This window comes from Schistocerca piceifrons, chromosome 6 (genome assembly GCF_021461385.2).
Source record: "Schistocerca piceifrons isolate TAMUIC-IGC-003096 chromosome 6, iqSchPice1.1, whole genome shotgun sequence".
NCBI classification, from domain to species: domain Eukaryota; kingdom Metazoa; phylum Arthropoda; class Insecta; order Orthoptera; family Acrididae; genus Schistocerca; species Schistocerca piceifrons.
The window spans coordinates 507,444,870-507,464,191 of NC_060143.1; positions in this window are offsets into that span (position 1 = coordinate 507,444,870).

Consider the following 19,322-nt stretch of genomic DNA (forward strand, 5'->3'; position numbering starts at 1 on the left):
AAATTGCCAGCAACCATTAAAAACTTGGTTACAGATAAAGCACGGTTTAAATGGAGTTTGAAAGACTTTTAGATAGGCAATTCCTTCTACTCTACAGATTAATATCTTAACAGAGACTGTTAAGCCAGCTTAAGTAAAAATGTCTGTTAGATTTCAATTTTGACAGCACTTGGTCACAACAGTCAAGATTAGGTATTTTGTGTATGATAAATTTATTAACAACGCATAACAATGTTTCATTCTGACAATGTGTTAATTCTGTAAATATTATCTGTTCCACTTTACTGCCTTGTATTCACCTATTTCAGCAATCTTCTGACAAATGATCGGGGTAGTAAGTATTATATTCAAATGTTTTATGTTTTTGTGATATACTGTCTGACATGTTCCACACCCACGAGAATCATCTCATTTGTTGGGTCTGTGGAACGAAAACTGAATCTAATCTAATCTACAGAAAAAGCAAACAAATACCATGAATTTCAGACTGAAGAGCGAAAACTACACTGTTAACTTAAATGTAATTAGCACCTCTATAAACTGCATAACAAAATTCTAGGAATGAACATTGATTCTCATTTGATGTGAAGTGAACACACAAAGATACTTGCAGACAGAATGTTGTGAGCATGTTGTGCCCTTAGAGCCCTATCATCCATCTGTAACAGCCAGTGTATTTTAATTAGATACTATTAATATGTGCACTCAGTTCTTAGGATTGGAGTTCTTTTCTGGGGAACAAATGGACAAAATATAAATACAGTTTTCAAACAACAGGAAAATGCAGTAAGAATAGTAACTAAAAATAGTAGTCATGCTCATTGTAAAATTTCTATTTAAAACACTGAGGATTGTAAACCCATGCTGTTTAGCACCCGAAAACCTCAAACCACACACATTGTTAACCACACCATGTGAGTGCATTTACCAAAGAGTTGTGCACTTCAAAAGAAACATTGATAATTACCACCCAAACAACTTTGTTCATGACCATGGAACAAGATCTAGATTTAACATATATTTGCCAAGAAAGAATAAACATAAAAATCAAAACAGCAGTTTCTTATGAGGAATAAAACTGTACTATACAGGGTGTTAAAAAAAAAAAAGGTACGGCCGAACTTTCAGGAAATATTCCTCCCCCCAGGGGGTCCATAACTCTTTTGAGGATACGTGCGTAGCGAGCACGGGACCCCGAGCTAATGTGGCCTTCCTTCCTTTCCGGGCTGCATACCTTCCCTTTCCGCATCCTTCCCCAACCCCCATCTTCGCCCCCCCCCTCCCCCCCCCTCCCCTCACCACGGCCTCTTTCCTTCCCTTTCTCCCCCTCTGGGAGTATGTTTTGTGCCTACGTCCGGAGACGGATGCTCGAAACTGTAACAAATTATTTGCTTTCTCCGCTTGCAAGTCTTCGTCCTTCCTTTGTCCTTCTCTTTTCCTTACCTCTTCTCTTTGCCCTTTTCTCCGCTGCGGCGTTTGAGACCTCCCTTCTTTCCTTTCCCTTTCCCTTTCTCTTTTTTCCTCCCTGTGCGTGTCTGAAGGCCGACCCACGCATTTCTGTGCGTAGCCAGTGACGGGGTAACACGTAATTCCCCGCCCCGGATAGACAGGTAGGACACATACGTACCCCCTGGTAACGGCCAGGCCCAGGGAGAGGTGATTATCCGAGCTGATACCTTCCGAAAGTGCCGATTGGTCCCTCCGTCCGTTTGTTGGGAGGTGTGACCTGAGTTGTGAACAATCACCTAAGGCGGGAGTGCCCTCAGAGAGGGCCCCGACAAGGAAGGAGCGCGCCATCGGAGATGCCGTTAATCATGGGGGATACTTTCACAATGGTTTCCTCATCTTCTACTATGTCAGCTCACAAGCGTAAGTTCAATGAGTCTCAGCCACAGACAGTCCTTTCATTGTTGCCACAGTTCCTTGGTGTTTCTCGGTCTGACGAAGGTCACGACTTCTCCACGGTCAACCCTTTCATTATTCAGAAAGGTGTCGACGCAATTGCAGGTCCTGTAAAGTCTTGTTCCAGATTACGAAATGGCATCTTGTTGTTAGAAACAGTCAGTGCCCTCCAGGCACAAAAATTGCTGCGTACTTCACTGCTGCACACCTTCCCTGTCCAGGTGGAACTGCACCGTACTTTTAATTCATCACGTGGGGTCGTTCATACTCGCTCCCTCGACGGATTGCCCGACGAGGAAATTCAACACTACCTGTCTGACCAGGGCGTAACGGCAGTTCATAGAGTCATTAAAAGGGTTGACACGAACATCATTCCAACCTGTACTGTCTTCTTGACATTTGACAAAGTTCAACTCCCATCGAAAATCAAAGCAGGCTATGAGATAATTTCCATTCGCCCTTACATCCCAAACCCTACGCGTTGCTATCGGTGTCAGTGGTTCAATCACACCAGCCAGTCCTGTTCCAATCAGGCCAAATGTGTTACGTGTGGCAAGGATGCCCATGAGGGTGCTCGTCCACCTCCATCCCCTCGTTGCATCAACTGTATGGGTGACCACGCTGCTTCCTCTCGAGATTGCCCCATTTTTAAAGGCGAAAAGCTCATTCAGGAAATCAGAGTGAAGGAAAAGGTGTCGACCTTTGCTGCTCGAAAATTATTCGCCAGTCGACAGCCCACCGTGCCCTAGACAGGAAAATACAGCACTGTCCTTGCCTCTCCTTGGCTAACAAAGGAGGCGGCCACGCAGACCTGTGACCTTACCTTTAGTGCCACGGTCGTCAGATCAGCCAGCGCAAAGATCGTCCGTTCAACCTCCCCACTTTCGCCTGCCCACTCTATGGCTCACCCTTCATCGGGTTCTGCTAAATCTCGAGCACAAAAGTCAGACACCAAGACTTCGAAAAAAGAGCATACTCGTGAAGATTGTTTACGTACCCCAACTTCATCTAAACATCATGTTTCCAAGAAGGCTAGTAAGAAACCCAGTTCATCTCCTTCTCCGCCAAGGCGTGTCTCATCTACAGCACCACCTGGCGGTAATCGCCCTCGGCCGTCTTCTGTGTCGCTGAGGCGCACTGCTGGTGGCCGATCAACCGGCCGATCGCTGGTGGCAGGAGCTGCTCCTGAACAACCTATGGATCAGGATCTTCTGCCTTCGGCTGAATGCCATTCCATGCTGTCGGTCGCAAGCTTTGAGCAATTGCTGACGGCAACCTTGGTCAGATTCCTCCATTTTCTGTTCACCCTATGTCCATTATCCACTGGAATATCCGCAGCCTTCGAGCCAATCGGGATGAATTGTCGATCCTCTTACGATCCTACTCGCCGGTCATCTTCTGTCTGCAGGAAACAAAGCTGCGTCCCCATGTGACCACTTTGTTCTCCCACATTTTCAGTCTGCTTTTCAGTCAGATTTGATCTCCCCTCTGTTGAAGGCACTCCAGCACATGGAGGACTCATGATTCTTCTCCATGATACTCTCCATTATCACCCAATCCCCTTAAACACTTCCTTCCAAGCTGTCGCTGTCCGTCTTTCCCTTTCTGGATATACCTTTTCTCTTTGTACTGTATACATTCCATTGTCCACACCAATGGCACGAGCTGATCTCCTTCATCTTCTTGGTCAGCTTCCACCCCCCTATTTGCTGGTTGGGGACTTCAATGCCCACCACCCGCTTTGGGGGATCTCCACATCCTTGTCCGCGTGGCTCACTATTGCTAGACGTCTTCCACCAAGCGGATCTAGTTTGCCTCAACACTGGGGACCCTACATTTTTGTCTGCCTCCACGACAAATTTCTCTCATTTGGACCTTTCGGTCGGTACTGTTCCGCTAGCTCGGTGCTTCGAATGGTTCGCCCTTGATGATACACACTCGAGTGACCACTTTCCATGTGCGCTTAGACTGCAGCCTCAACAGCCATATACGCGCCCGCGACACTGGAAGTTTGGCCAAGCTGATTGGACACTTTTTTCGTCTCTAGCGACATTCGATGACCGTCACTTTCCTAGCGTCGACGATGAGGTCACACATATTACAGACGTTGTTCTTACAGCTGCGGAGCATTCAATACCACACACCTCCACATTGCCCCGGTGCTCCCCAGTTCCTTGGTGGAACGCGGCTTGCCGTGACGCAATACGTGAGCGGCGACGTGCTCTTCGCGTTTTCCGCCATCATCCTACTTCGGACAACTGTATCTGCTATAACTGTATCCGAGCGTGATGCCATCGCGTCATCCGCGATAGCAAGAAGGAAAGCTGGAAATTCTTTACTACCTCATTTAACACCTTCACTCTCTCCTCGGAAGTTTGGAGTCGGATTCGACGGTTCTCAGGCGCGCCTAGTTTCTCCTCGGTCTCTGGGCTCACTGTCGCGCATGATACATTAGCGGACCCTGTCGCAATTTCTAACTCATTGGGTCACCACTTTGCTGAGATTTCGAGCTCTTCAAATTACCCGCCAGCGTTTCTCCTGAAGAAACGTGCAGCGGAAGTGCGACCTCTTGCTTTCTCCTCTCAAAATCGCGTAAGCTACATTACTCTTTTCTCCATGCAGGAACTCCAACATGCACTCTCTTCTGCTCGCTCCTCCGCCCCAGGACCAGATGGTATCCACATCCAAATGTTGCTGCATTTATCATACCATAGTCTGCTTTACCTCCTTCGCCTTTGTAATCGAATTTGGACTGACAGTACTTTTCCCAGACGATGGCGGGAAGCTATCATCGTTCCTGTTCCGAAACCTGGAAAGGACAAACATCTCCCCTCTAGCAATTGCCCCATTTCTCTCACGAGTAGTGTATGTAAGGTTTTGGAGCGTATGGTGAATTGCCGTTTAGCTTGATGGCTGGAGTCCCACAGTCTTTTAACGCCTGCCCAATGCGGTTTCCGAAAGCATCGTTCTGCAGTTGACCGTCTTGTTGCTCTCTCCACTTATATCATGAACAATTATCTCCGGAAACGCCAAACAGTAGCAATATTTTTTGAACTGGGAAGAGCATACAATACCTGTTCGAGGACAGGCATCCTCCACACACTGTTCTCTTGGGGCTTTCGAGGTTGGCTGCCCCTTTTTCTTCACGAGTTTATGGCAGAGCGCACATTTAGAGTGCGGGTGAACACCACTCTCTCCCGTACTTTCTCCCAAGAAAACGGAGTACGCCAGGGCTCCGTGTAAGTGTTGTACTGTTTGCCATTGCCATAAATTCGATTATGGATTGTCTCCTTCCTGATGTCTCGGGTTCCCTCTTTGTGGACGATTTTGCGATCTACTACAGCTCTCAACGGACCAGCCTTCTTGAACGACGTCTTCAAGGATGTCTCGATCGCATCCACTCTTGGAGCATCGAAACTGGCTTCCGTTTTTCTCCCAGTAAGACCATTTGTGTTAATTTTTGGCGACGTAAGGAGTTTCTTCCACCCTCCTTACATATAGGACCTGTCAACCTTCCATTTTCGGACGTCGCTAAATTCTTGGGTCTTATGTTTGACAGAAAACTGTGCTGATCCTCCCACGTTTCCTATCTTTCGGCTCGCTGTCTGCGATCCCTCAACACCCTCCATGTCCTGAATGGTACCTCCTGGGGAGCGGACCGAGTGGTCCTTCTCCGCCTCTATCACGCCTTAGTGCGCTCGAAATTGGACTATGGAAGCATAGTTTACTCCTCTGCTCGGCCGTCTATTCTTCAGCGTCTCGACTCTATCCACCACCGTGGATTACGTTTAGTGTCTGGAGCTTTTTACACCAGCCCTGTGGAAAGCCTTTATGCTGAGACTGCTGAACCTCCGCTGTCCAATCGGCGAGCTGTCCTTCTGAGTCGTTACGCTAGCCATCTGTCTTCCATGCCTGCTAATCCGGCCCATGACATTTTTTTCGACGCCTCCTTGGATGTAGGGTATGCAGGCCACCCTTCCTCCCTACTACCACCGGGAGTCCGCTTCCATCAACTGCTCCATTCTCTTTCCTTCCGCTTTCCTAAAACCTTCTTGACAACTTGGGGTACAGCACCGCCTTGGCTCCGTCCCCGGATCTGCCTGCTCCGTGACCTTTGTCAATTTCCCAAGGATGGTACCCCTTCACTTGTTTATCGTCGATCATTTGCTGCTCTATGTGCACAAATGAAGGAAGCCACATTTATTTACACTGATGGCTCGAAAACATCGTTAGGTGTAGGGAGTGCCTATATTGTTGGCGACACCCCAAATCGATTTCGGCTTCCCGATTAGTGTTCAGTTTATACTGCGGAGCTTTACGCTGTTCTCCAGGCTGTCCAATACATCCGCCGCCATCAGCGGATACAGATGAATTTCAGTTGGTATCACACCACAAAATGCAGAAAACAAATGATTACATGCTGTTGTAGTAATGAAAACATTGTCATTTTAAGTATCAAAAGCAGTCCTCACTCTCACCACTGCCGCTAAAGTTGAGTGTGCCATACAGTGCAAGTTTCTATCTGTTTCCAGTCCTGAGGGGAAAAAAAATCGTAGGTCTTATATAACTGGGCCACATCTCATATATATTAATATTATAGAAAGACTTTGATTTGACGTTATAGAAACTCTTAGTTGTGCATTGGATGTAGGATGGGCTTTTCAATATTGCCACACAAGAGATTTTGAAATAAATACTTTATTTTAAAAATGGCCTATGATGTTTTACCAACATGATAGTAGAGTTGCATGGTTGATAAAACTTTCATAGAGTGACAGTTGTAAATGATTTTGATGATAACGCAAAGCTATAGAAGTATAAAAGCAAGACAATGGCACACAAGACAGCAAATTCAAAAACTGACTCATGAATGAAATTGGGAAACCTGGAGTTTTACAATGAAAATTATGTTAGAGTATGATGAAAATTTGGATATTGTTAATGGAGAATTGATTAAACCAGAAGAAATTGCTCAGAATTACTTGACCAGTTATGCTAAATGGAACAAGGCCAATGGAAAGGAAAGGAAATGCCTAGTTCTGCCACTCAACACAAAGCCTTTACTTTGCCTAGGGGAATGTGCGACCACTAAAGAGACTGGGGATAAGCTTCATAAGATTTATTATGTTCACTCATCCAAAAACATCGATCTGCTTAGACATGGATTTTATAATCATTTCGGAAGCATTTGATTGTATGCAAGGCCGTCCATCCAGATTAGATGAAATACAAACATAACTTCCTATGTTAGACATGCCGATCAATGTCGGTGACCTTTGTGCACAATTTCTGCAAACTTTGCCCAAACAGTTTGTTTATATTTATACTAAATGGCATGATTTGTTTTCTGAAGATAAAACATGGAATAAATGTCTTAAATTATGAGTGGAGACTAACAGATCATGATGACGAAAGTGCTGATACAGCAATGATGTTAAAAATGGAGGTTAACAAACAGTAACAAAGGCATGATCAAACTATATCTGAACAGATGTATCAAAAACGTCTTCTTATAGAAGGAATGAGAATATGAAATGCTTTGCATGTGACAAAAAAACATGGCACAGGTTTGGTTTGTGTTAGATGTAAGAAAGAACTCTGTCAATCAAATGAGTGTCCTAGCATAGACTACTGCAGGAGAATATTGTCAAATGATATTTTGCAAAACCCAAAGAAATTCTGGTCATATGTAAATGCTATTAGTGGCACCTAATATAGAGTCCAGTCTCTAGTGAATGAGACAGAAACTGAAACTGAGGGTACCAAAGCAAAAGCTGAAATGCTTAGCTCCATAACGTGAATGAAATAAGTATTAATGTAGAACCCTCAAGCAAAAATCCATGCCTGATTCTTGAAAAAAGCACAGATCACACCTGTCTACAAGAAGTGTAGTAGAAGCGAACCACAAATCTTCTGTCCAGTGTTCTTGTCATCAATTTCTTGTAGTATCTTAGAACAAATTCCAAGCTCAAAACATAATGAGATATATTGAACAGAATGACCTCCTCAACCCTAACCAACATGAATTCTGAAAACATGGATCATGTGAAACCAACTCTCACTTTTCTCACAGGACATACTGAGCACTTTGGATCAAGGCAGCCAGGCAGATGCAGTATTTCTTGATTTTCAAAAAGCATTAGATTCAAGGGCACACATAGGCTTATTATCAAAAATACTATCGTATGGGGTGCTGAGTGAAACTTGCGAATGGGTTGAGGGCTTTTTGGTAGGGAGGACATAGCATGTTATCTTGGCTGGAGACTCATTGTCAGATTTACAAGTAAGTTCAGGTGTGCACCAGGGAAGTGTGTTGGGACCCTTGCTGTTCATGTTGTATGTTACTGACCTTGCTGACAACATTAACAGTAACCTCAGACTTTTTGCAGCTGATGCAGTTATATTTAAGGAAGTACTGTCTGAAAAAAGCTGCATAAATATTCAGTCAGATCTTGATAAGATTACAGAGCGGATCGGCAACTTGCTTTGAATGTTCAGAAATGTAAAATTGTGCACTTCACAAAATGAGAAAATGTAGTATCCTATGATTACAATGTCAATGAGTCACTGTTGGAATCAGCCAGCTCACACAAATACCTGGGTTTAACACTTTGTGGTGATATGAAATGGAATGATCACGTAGTCTCAGTCATAGGTAAAGCAGGTGGTAGACTTTGATTTATTGGTAGAATACTAGAGATGTGCAACCAATCTACAAAGGAGATTATTTACAAATCACTTATGAACCACTTCTAGAATACTGCTCAAGTGTGTGGTACCCATAGCAGATAGGACTAACAGGGGTACTGAATATATACAGAGAAGGGCAGCACAAATGCCAATCGAAGAATAGTATTTACAGGGTCTTTGCTACTTTGCTGTTTCTAAGGATTATTTTTTCAGTTTGTTTTGCCACACAAAGACAAAATAAAGAAGAGATACCAGTGCTTATTAAAATGATAAAGGCTCAAACTGAAGATACTGTAAAATTCCTATACACAGATGGTTGCAAAGAGTTTCATAAGAAAAATGTAGTACATAGATTTGTTTGCTGACTCACTTGGACTCTTAACACTCAGTTACGGTTCTATATACTGCTCAACAGAAAGTTGTTGCTGGGCAAGAAAATAGAATAGAGATGACATGTTCTTGCTCTGTTGAATATATAACAAAGACATTGTGGGGTGACGCAATTCTGGCAGCAACATACACTTTGAATCAAACTGCTTGCATGAAAGATAAACTCCAATTTACTTATTTTTGTAGAAGGAAAGTCAGTTTGATAATTGGTTGATATTTGGAATAGAAAGCTACGTTATTGTAATTATAATTATAACTTTATTCAACATCAAATTATATGAGGATAATTGTTTTCTATATTTATTAGTTCATAACAAGTGAATCTTAAAGTAGTAAAGGAGTTTTGCTATTTGGGGAGCAAAATAACTGATGATGGTCGAAGTAGAGAGGATATAAAATGTGGACTGGCAATGGCAAGGAAGGCGTTTCTGAAGAAGAGAAATTTGTTAACATTGAGTATAGATTCAAGTGTCAGGAAGTCATTTCTGAAAGTATTTGTATGGAGTGTAGCCATGTATGGAAGTGAAACATGGACAATAAATAGCTTGGACAGGAAGAGAATAGAAGCTTTCGAAATGTGGTGCTACAGAAGAATGCTGAAGATTAGATGGGTAAATCACATAACTAATGAGGAGGTATTGAATAGAATTGGGGAGAAGAAGAGTTTGTGGCACAACTTGACCAGAAGAAGGGATCGGTTGGTAGGACATGTTCTGAGGCATCAAGGGATCACCAATTTAGTACTGGAGAGCAGCGTGGAGGGTAAAAATCGTAGACGGAGACCAAGAGATGAGTACACTAAGCAGATTCAGAAGGATGTAGGCTGCAGTAGGTACTGGGAGATGAGGAAGCTTGCACAAGATAGAGTAGCATGGAGATCTGCATCAAACCAGTCTCAGGACTTAAGACAACAACAACGAGTGAATATACAAACATACTTTCATTCCTCAACAAACAGTGATACAAGAAGACAGCTTTACAAATAATTTACTTATAGCTAGACTTGATTTAAAGGTAGAGATCATTTCACCTTCACAGCTAAGATTTATTTTAGATTAGTTACCTAAGAAATGACAGCAAAAACTGGGTGATCACATGTTTATATTACATGATACTAGACATGAGTGATGAAGCCTAAATAAAGTTGCCTTTATTCTGTGCAAAATGAAGATACTCACCTTGTTAGTAGTGTAGTTTGGCAATCAAGAGTCTTTCCAGTGGGGAGAGATGTGACTGAAATTGATAATGTATTGAGAAGCAGCAGTACTGCATACAGTGGATTTCTTTCATGGAGTGCAGTCGTGTGGCACAAGAGCTGAAACTGATCTTTTTCTGGTGTTGTGTTTGTCCAGGCCAGACTCTGCATTTTGTTTAAGTGGTAACGGCTAACATGATTGATTTAAAAACACATATTTGTCTAATAGTTATTAGCCAAGCTTTAGAGAATAAATTGTAACATAAGTCTTTTACTTTGCACCACAAATTATTCTTAGAGCCTTCTTCTATAACTTTAAAATCCTGTAAAATTTGCTTCAGTTTTACCACCCTGCACTTCTGTTCTGTAATTTATGTGGATGACATCAATGCATGATAAGCAGTCTGAGATACATAGGCATCATTGCGAGATACATAGGCATCATTGCAGTATTTGGTAAGCATGTTTACTGCAAATACACTATGTGATCAAAAGTATCTAGACACCTGGTTGAAAATGACTTACAAGTTCATGGTGCCTTCCATCGGTAATGCTGGAATTCAGTATGGTATTGGCTCACCCTTAGTGTTGGCGACAGCTTTCACTCTTACAGGTAATTGTTCAATCAGGTGCTGGACAGTTTCTTTGGGAATGGCAGCCCATTCTTCATGGAGTGCTGCACTGAGGACAGGTATCAATGTCGGTCGGTGAGGCCTGGCACAAAGTCAGCATTCCAAAACATCCCAAAGGTGTTCTGTAGGATTCAAGTGAGGACTCTGTGCAGGTCAGTCCATTACAGGGATGATATTGTCATGTAACCGCTCTGCCACAGGCTGTGCATTATAAACAAGTGCTCAGTCATGTTGAAAGATGCAATCACCATCCCTGAATTGCTCTTCAACAGTGGGAAGCAAGAAGGTGCTTAATACATCAATGTAGGTCTGTGCTGTGATGGTGGCATGCAAAACAACAAGGGGTGCAAACCCCTCCATGAAAAACATAGCCACACCATAACACCACCACATCCGAATTTTACTGTTGGCACTACACACGCTGGCAGATGACATTAACCAGGCATTCACCACACCCACACCCTGCCATTGGATCACCACATTGTGTACCACGATTCTTCACTCCAGACAATGTTTTTCCACTGTTCAGTCATCCAATGTTTACGCTCCGTACACCAAGTGAGGCGTTGTTTGTCATTTACCAGCGTGATGTGTGGCTTATGAACAGCTGCTCAACTATGAAATCTAAGTTTTCTCACCTCCTGCCTAACATTCATAGTACTTGCAGTGTATCCTGATGCAGTTTGGAATTCCTGTACAATGGTCTGGATGGATGTCTGCCTATTACACATTACAACCATCTTCAACTGTCGGCAATCTGTCAGTCAACAGACGAGATCGGCCTGTATGCTTTTGTGCTGTATGTGTCCCTTCACATTTCCACTTCACTATCACATCAGAAACAGTGGACCTAGGGATGTTTAGGAGTGTGGAAATCTGGTGTACAGATGTACGACACAAGTGACACCCAATCGCCTGACCACATTCGAAGTCCTCGAGTTCTGCGGAGCACCCCATACTGCTCTCTCACGATGTGTAATGACTACTGAGGTTGCTGATATGGAGTACTTGGCAGCAGGTGGCAACACAATGCACTTACTATGAAAAACGTATGTTTTTGAGGGCGTCCAGATACTTTCGATCACATAGCATATATTTCTAGCCAATTCCCTTTCCAGAGATTGAATATGTGTATCCAAGTGTATTTGAATTGATATCCCAAGGAATCTTACATAGTTGTCTTTGATGGCAATATCAGTTCCAATGCGCAATTTAATTTAAAAATCTGACTGTCTTGTTGTGGGGCTAAAATTCATTATTGCAGTTTTCTTTGTGTTTACACTAATTGTAAAATGACTTCCACTGATCTGCTGAATTATTTCATTTGTAATACAGATCCACAATATTTCTAATTTAATTGGTCATAATCTGTATGCTTGCACATAGTAGATGTATCATCAGTATCAGAATTATCTTTGAAGCTGGGGAGCAGTATTTTAAGTCTTTTATGTAAATCAGGAAAAGGAGGGGTCCCAGTACTGAGCCCTGGGGTACCCCACAGTTTATATCAGTAATAATAGATCTGTGTGTGCCACTTGCCATCCTAAACATGCCTGTAATGCTTTCCTTGTTGCTGTCAGCAGTTATTACCTCATCAGTAAAGTTTGTGGAAGATACCACAGTTTATTTGTCTTTAATGAAATCATTCTGATTTTCAATACGTTTCCATGATCTTTGACAAGCCAGGAAAGATTGGGACTGACCTATAGTTTTATCTTTCCAGTCTGTCTGCTATCTTGAAAACTGGCGCTACTTTTGATGGGTCACGAAAACTTCCCGATGTTAAGATGCTATTAACTGCAGTGGACAGGGGTCCAGGTACGTTATCAATGAAGAAGGATTTTAGGATGTCCATACTTAGCCCATCATATCCTACAGACTTAGAATTTTGTGATGTCTTTATTATGCTTTTTATATCATTGATGTCTGTTGGACAGAGGTACATGCTGTATGTGGATGCACTTCCCATAAGGTTATATTCACAGTTATTGAAGTTATCATTGATAGATTTACCAACAGTAGAGAAATATTCATTAAAAATATTTGCAATATTCTGTTGACATTCTGTTATAGTACCATTGTGCTTGATAATAAGGTTATTAATGAAATTATCATTTCTAACTTGGAAGTTATATATAGTGTGGCGTAGAGCGCCATAAAAATCGATATTTGTTCTGTGCGTAAGTGTGCTATCTTTGAGGAGAGGGCTTTGGAGAGGATGTTGGACGCTAACGGCAGTGAGCCTCCGGACTTGTATCTGTGTAGAAGCTAAGTGTGAATAAATCTGTATCCGAGAGAATTCTAGTTGTTTACCTACAACTATTCCATATTCCCTCACTGGTGACCCCGACGTGATTTGCGCGTAAATAACCTTCGGGCGGTAACTCGGACGCGTATTACACAAAAATGGGGTCACCAGTATCAGTTGTCACTAGATTTTGTGCAAAATACTGTTTTTTACCCCCCCCCCCCCCCCCCCTTTAACAAACATATTCCTTTCGCTTCGCCAAGTGACAGTTCGGCTAACACCAAACATGTGTGCTGTGCTCAGAAGTGTGTAACCCTATCCTTGGAGCTGCAATCTTGGACAAACAAGTGGCTAGTGGAGTGCACCAAGTCTTCGAAGTTGCGGATGGAACGTATGGAAATGCTGCTGCATCTCCGCGACATACACCACGAGTTGGCCTCCACACAACAACGCCTCGCGGCACTATAAGCAGACGACTCGTTGGCTACAGACAAGGTCAGTCTGTGCCAATCTGGTGTTCCCGTGCCTGCGCACGTTAACTACAATGTTGTGAACTCTGTAAACTGTGTCAGCACCCCCTTTTGTAATGATAGGGTATGCCCGAGTGTTCATGCTCCTTGCGTACCGAATGGACAATTAACTTGCCAAGCTCGTGGCAATGAACTACGGCCATCTGCTGCCCGGCCACACCCACTCGTGCCTACAGCGCTCGTAGCGGCACGGCCCGCTACCAAGAACCAGTGTACCAACTTCGCCCATGTTAACACGTGTGCGGCCTTTACGCAGCCTACGAGTGGGTGGCACACCTGTACTTCCGTACTTCCGTGCCCTCAGCGCCACAGCTTGGCCCGTCCGCCACAGCCTGCTCCGCTTCACGGACATCTGACTGTCGTGCCGCGCCACGTATTGCAGTAGTCACTAACGGCACAGTTCATCGGTTACATCTAACCGATGGGCTGCCCACATCGCAACGCCCACACCACCTCAAGCCGGAATTTATGAAAATTGCAAAAGAACAATTGGACGATCTGTTACAAAAGGGAATAATTGAACCTTCTTCCGGTTGCTGGGCTATTCCTATCCTGTTTGACCAAAAGAAAGACGGTACTTGGCATTTGGTCGGAGACTATAGGCGTTTAAATACCTGCACCATCGTTGATAAATATCCGGTCCCACACATCGCAGACTTCAATCATGCGCTCGCAGGTGCAAAGCACTTCTCTTTTTTGGACTGTAAGCACACATTTCATCAGATGGCTCCGGAGGACATTGAAAAGACTGTCATAACCACTCCCTTCGGGCTGTTCCAATACAAATTTATGCCGTTTGGGCTGAAAAACGCCCTCCAAACGTGGCAGCGTTTTATCAATCAAACTTTATCCCATCTAGACTTTTGTTTCGTATACATGGACGACATATTGGTTTTTGCTTCTACTTTGGAACAGAGTGAGGAGCGTGCTCAAGTCGTGACACATATTTTAGCAGCCGCTGGTATTGAACTGAACAATAAAAAGACTCAATTGCACCAGTCATCCGTCACATTCCTAAGTTATGTTGTGTCATCGGACGGTCTGACACCACCACAGGACAAGATCAAGCCTGTTCTTGAGATGCTACGCCCTCAGACCTATAGGGCATTACGCAGGTTCATCGGAACAGTTAATCATTACCGGAAACATTTGCCAGCCGCTTCTGCGGTGCAGGCTTCTCTCACAGATGCTCTCGCTGACCCACAAACTTCTGGCACCTACCAGGTACCATGGACACCAGACATGGACAAGGCATTTAATGAACTCAAACAGCTGTTGGCCTCCGCTGTCACTATTGCTCACCCACGGGCAGACGCCACAATGTTTATCACTACTGACGCTAGTGACAATGCTATCGGCGCAGTACTGAGTCAGACATACAACGATGTTACGACCCCCCTGCAGTTTTTCTCAAAAAAGCTAAACAACGCGCAGAAGAAATACTCAGCATTCAACAGAGAATTACTTGCAGTTTACGAGGCCATAAGACACTTTAGAACTGATGTTGAGGGACGAGATTTCTATGTGCTCACTGATCACAAGCCGTTGGTTCCTGCCATAAAAAATCCTGCGGCTGATCCGCCTCCATGACGCTTTCGTCACATCGATTACATCTTGCAATTTACAAATGACATTCGCTACATCCGAGGAGCGGACAATGTGGTAGCTGATTTTCTCTCGCGTGTTGGTGCCATCACAACCTTAATTGACTTACCGGACCTACCTCGGTTGCAATCGGCAGACCCCGATACCATGCAGTTAATTTCAGACCACAGCTCCTCTCTCCAACCGGTACGCTCTACTTTCCCTGGCATATCTGACTTAGTGTGGTGTGATGAATCGACTGGTACGTTGCAGCCATACATTCCTAAGCCCCTTCAACGCAAGGTCTTTGACAAACTACACACATTAGCACACCCCGGTGTCAAAGCCTCCACCCGTCTGGTAGCTGAACGGTTTGTCTGGAGAAACATGCGCTGTGACTGTCAGTCTTGGGCAAGGGCATGCATGGTGTGTCAACAGAACAAAGTTTCCAGGCACACTTCTCCACCCCTTGGCTGTTTTCCCCAACCGCCAGGCCGGTTTCACCATGTTCATGTCGACCTCGTAGGCCCTTTGCCCCCCTCCGAGGGTTTCCGTTACTTGTTTACAGCTATTGACAGGATGACTCAGTGGGCTGAGGCTGTGCCTATTCCGAACATTACCTCTGAGACAGTAAGTCGAGCATTCTTAGATTCGTGGATCTCTAGATTTGGCTCACCTGTTTATCTCACCACTGACCAGGGGCGACAATTCGAGTCTTCAGTTTTCTATGACTTATGTAAAATGTATGGTATTGTCAAAATTCATACTCCTGCATACCACCCCCAAAGCAATGGGCTTGTCGAGCGATGGCATCGCACCTTAAAGTCTGCCGTGCGTTGCCATGACGCACTATGGACAGAGGCACTGCCCTTCATGCTTCTTGGCCTTCGTGCGACTTTCAAGGAAGACCTCAAGGGTTCCGTAGCCGAGTTTGTGTATGGCCAACCTCTGGTTTTGCCTGGAGAATTAGTCACTCTGACCCCACTTCCACAGCCCTATGAACTCCCTTCACTTCTCGAGCGGGTGCGCTTGCACTGCAGCAAAATTCAGCTGCCACCTCCGGCTGCTCATACACCTCCGCAAGTGTACGTACCGTGCACGCTAGACTCTTGTGAGTACGTGTTTCTCAGAGATGACTCAGTCAAAGCCCCGCTTCAGTCGCCCTACACAGGTCCTTACAAGGTCTGAGAATAACATGGATCTCCTCATAAAAGACTCTGTAACCACGGTCTCACTCAACCGAGTGAAACCAGCTTTCATTGAGCCTCAGGTGAACCTCCCTGATTCTGCCCCTATTTCTCCCACTCCTGCTTCGAGCGGCCATCCATCTTCCCACACCATGCATTTGGGTATTGATTCTCCACAGCGTGTTTCTCTGCCGAGCACTGCCCCTTCTCCGCGTTCATCTAATTCGAGTGGCCAATCTTTTCGGGGCTTCACTCCTCACAGCCCTCGCAGTCGAACTGCCAACCACTCGGATTCTACCATTGTGTTACCATCTTCGTGTGGCAGCTCTTTATCACGCCGTTCAATCCACGCTGGCTCCTCGTTGCCTTCGGTCACGCTCCCTCGTCTGTCAGCTGATCGCCCGAGGTTGTCTCCTGCACAGTCCAGTGCACCTGCCACCCCCCTCTTAGCAGATGCTTCCCCCCTGCCATGGCTTTCCCACACCTCTCTGCCTCCCTACCATTGCTCGTACAGGTGCCATCCAAGAATTCACAACACCTGTGCACCCTGATGACATACATAAATTATCTGTTGTCGTAGATGGCGATACAGTGTGTGTGGTACTCGTGTGTGACAATATTGAGGGAGGAAGTGCAGAATCTTGTGTGGTGCACCGCTTTAAATTGAGCAGAAGTGCTGCGTGTGGCAATTTGCGTGCCTTTGTTAGGCCTTCTGGCAAGGTGATTCTCCACCTGCCGGCTGACGACGGGACGTCGTCTTCAGCCGCCGACGTCGCTTGCTGACTTCACCGTCGACGTACCGGGTTTCACCCCCCCGGTCTCCTACCAGTCGACCGCTTCCACCTGACGCAGAAGAACTGTGCGTTACTTTCCTAACTTCTCACCCCCCCATTCACAGGGACGTACTCCATATTGCGCGGGGGGGGGGGGGGGGGGGGGGGGGGGGGGGGAGGGGAGGGGGCTGGCTATGTGGCGTAGAGCGCCATAAAAATCGATATTTGTTCTGTGCGTAGGTGTGCTATCTTTGAGGAGAGGGCTTTGGAGAGGATGTTGGACGCTAACGGCAGTTAGCCTCCGGACTTGTATCTGTGTAGAAGCTAAGTGTGAATAAATCTGTATCTGAGAGAATTCTGGTTGTTTACCTACAACTATTCCATATTCCCTCACTATAGTATTCCACATGCTAGCAGCAGTGTTGCTTCCATTATTTAATGTGTGACGTATGTTTGCTTCAAGCAGGTGTTGACAGATGTGAAAATTAGTGAACTATCAGTTTAATAAGTCACAGCTGCAAAATACTAACACGAATTCTTTACAGACGAATGGAAAAACCAGTAGAAGCCAACCTTGGGGAAGATCAGTTTGGATTCCGTAGACACACTGGAACAAGTGAGGCAATACTGACCCTACGACTTATCTTAGAAGAAAGATTAAGGAAAGGCAAACCTACGTTTCTAGCATTTGTAGACTTAGAGAAATCTTTTGACAATGTTGACTGGAATACTCTCTTTCAAATTCTAAAGGTGGCAGGGGTAAAATACAGGGAGCGAAAGGCTATTTACAAGTTGCACAGAAACCAGATGGCAGTTATAATAGTTGAGGGACATGAAAGGGAAGCAGTGGTTGGGAAGGGAGTAAGACAGGGTTGTAGCCTCTCCCCGATGTTGTTCAATCTGTATATTGAGCAAGCAGTAAAGGAAACAAAAGAAAAATTCGGAGTAGGTATTAAAATCCGTGGAGAAGATATAAAAACTTTGAGGTTCGCTGATGACATTGTAATTCTGTCAGAGACAGCAAAGGACTTGGAAGAGCAGTTGAATGGAATGGACAGTGTCTTGAAAGGAGGATATAAGATGAACATCAACAAAAGCAAAACAAGGATAATGGAATGTAGTCGAATTAAATCGGGTGATGCTGAGGGAATTAGATTAGGAAATGAGACACTTAAAGTAGTAAAGGAGTTTTGCTATTTGGGGAGCAAAATAACTGATGATGGTCGAAGTAGAGAGGATATAAAATGTAGACTGGCAATGGCAAGGAAAGCTTTTCTGAAGAAGAGAAATTTGTTAACATCGAGTATAGATTTAAGCGTCAGGAAGTCATTTCTGAAAGTATTTGTATGGAGTGTAGCCATGTATGGAAGTGAAACATGGACGATATATAGTTTGGACAAGAAGAGAATAGAAGCATTCGAAATGTGGTGCTACAGAAGAATGCCGAAGATTAGATGAGTAGATCACATAACTAATGAGGAAGTATTGAACAGGATTGGGGAGAAGAGAAGTTTGTGGCACAACTTGACCAGAAGACGGGATCGGTTGGTAGGACATGTTCTGAGGCATCAAGGGATCACCAATTTAGTATTGGAGGGTAGCGTGGAGGGTAAAAATTGTAGAGGGAGACCGAGAGATGAATACACTAAGCAGATTCAGAAGGATGTAGATTGCAGTAGGTACTGGGAGATGAAGAAGCTTGCACAGGATAGAGTAGCATGGAGAGCTGCATCAAACCAGTCTCAGGACTGAAGACCACAACAACAACAACATGTTTGCCTCTTGTGTGCTTGTAAGTTTTTATGATATTCATGATATCTATTGAATGCTTCTTTCACCTTTACATTCTCACATTTTTCTAACATTTTTCGTTGGCACAACATTAACCTTTTCCTTCTTTGCACAACTTCACACACTGTCCAGATACTTTTCTGCATATTTGATTATTTTTTACTGTATGGTTTTTATTGGGCTTCTGATTTCAAACTTCGAGGAGAGTTCCACAACTAATGAATACTTTTTTCCCTCAGCCAATTCTTGTTGAAAAAATACAGAATATGTTGTGGGGCATAGTGGAACAGTAACAAATGTGCATTTCAAGCAGATTGTTGTCATTGAGCTTCTTTTGCCAGAAAACCAGAGTTTCACAGATATTCATAGGCAGTTTCAGGATGTTTACAGATACATGGCA